Source organism: Macadamia integrifolia, unplaced genomic scaffold (genome assembly GCF_013358625.1).
Source record: "Macadamia integrifolia cultivar HAES 741 unplaced genomic scaffold, SCU_Mint_v3 scaffold1095, whole genome shotgun sequence".
In the NCBI taxonomy this organism is placed as follows: domain Eukaryota; kingdom Viridiplantae; phylum Streptophyta; class Magnoliopsida; order Proteales; family Proteaceae; genus Macadamia; species Macadamia integrifolia.
This window is the reverse complement of record NW_024868085.1, coordinates 38,647-40,424: the sequence shown is the minus strand read 5'-3', so window position 1 is coordinate 40,424 and position 1,778 is coordinate 38,647. Positions and strand designations below refer to the sequence as shown.

Here is a 1,778-nt window from a genome sequence, read left to right as displayed (position 1 = left end):
TTTCATTCCGCCCACCCAACTCCATAAAAACGCGGCCCCTCACAACTATTTATATACATATTTGCAATCTAATTAATTGATTCAGATCGGCATAGAAACTCAAAAGAGAGATTAATTAATTTAATCATCTTTTGTGTTCTAATTACCATTGCAAGGGTGATAGCTAGAATTAGAATGTAGAACTGCAAGGGATTTGAAAGTGTCTTCCACTACTTTGACAAGGATGGAGATGGCAAGATCTCGCCGGCCGAGCTCCTGCAATGCATAATGAAAATAGGCCGTGAATCATGGCTCGAAGATGCCAAAGCGGCGGCATTCGAGTCACTAGATTCAGATGGAGATGGGTTACTGGATTTGGAGGATTTAAGAAGAAGCTAAGATGAATGATTTAAGGGAGGCGTTTGGGATGTATGAGATGGAAGGGAGTGGGTAAATTACACCCAAAAGTCTGAAGATGGTGTGATTAGCTTTGATGAGTTTACACTAATGATGTGTTAGATAAAACTTATTTAATTTTCAGCAAATTATATTTGTACATTTGTTATTTATTTAATTAATGTTGATTAAAAATAAAATTTTACTCTATATTCAAACACGACTCCACTGGGGATCGAACCCAGAATCTCTGGTTCCGTAGACCAGCGCCTTATCCATTGGGCCATGGAGTCCCTGTTGTGAATAAAATCATTTTTATTTAATATTATTCTGTCTTTTTTCTCAATTTGATTGTTCACAACTTCATTAATAGCTTGCAGGAATAAAGAGGAATGGGAATGGGAGCGAAGAAAGGGCATCCCACGTAGAGCAGCACCCTTTGGGTCTTAACTGTATTGTCCAGAAGGAAAGGCGTTTTCCACAATTCCGGCGTAGACCAAGGAGTACTACTAACAGGGTGATGGGTACTTGGGTTAGGTATCGGGTTCCGGCTCATATGGGTTCATTAACACTCCAGAATCCAGATTACCTCTCTCTCTCTCTCTCTCTCTCTCTAAAACTTCTCTTGCGCTTGTGGCATTGGGGTGTGAGAACAGAGAGAAACAATAATGGAGCAGGGGTTAGTACTAGCTAACTATGGGGGAAGGTTGGAAGGTGTAGATGATGATGTAATTAAGTAATGGAAAAGGAAAGTGATTGTGGGAGTGTTGGCACCAATTTCCCTTCAACCTTCAATGATAAGCTGATCATATTCTTTCTTGTCCAATGTGTCATAATCCTTTTTTATGGCTTCAATATAAATCTGACTTGGATCAAAACGAATTGAGTCATGCTCTGATTGCTCCAGGGACTTGAGATCCTAAAATTTGGAAGCCAATGGAGATCCAAAGATTAAGAAAGCCTAATTCAAGGGTAAACAAAAGAAGTTGAATCCGAAAGAATGATAACCCTTGCATTGAGATAAAATTCTGGGAATTACAACTAAGAGTTTTATTAGTTGAGAAACTCATTAAGTGATAAGTCTTACAACTAGAGTTTTTAAAATAAGAATCCTACTTAAAATATATGTCCACAAGAGAGATAATTTTTTCTTTTTTTATTATTATGAATAAACCTTCAATTTCAAATACCAATTAGCCTTACAACAAACCTCCAACACGTCATATCTACTTTCCTCTTGATAAGAACTCCAAGTAGATATGTCTGGTAAGAAATCATCTAAGAAATCCGAAATTCACCACTAACAAGGAATCTCTTAAATTGTTGGGATTAGGCCCACAAACAACATGGGCAATTTATATTTTAAGAATCAATGGTTGTATGTTTGATAAGTTCTCTTCCCC

General features: G+C 37.5%; 1 non-coding gene across 1 annotated transcript; it reads right to left on the bottom strand.

Annotated features, from left to right (window-relative positions):
- Window positions 1-595: 595 nt before the first annotated feature.
- TRNAR-ACG lies at window positions 596-668 on the bottom strand. The gene has a single exon. It is a non-coding gene; the product is annotated as a tRNA-Arg (tRNA).
- Window positions 669-1,778: the final 1,110 nt, after the last annotated feature.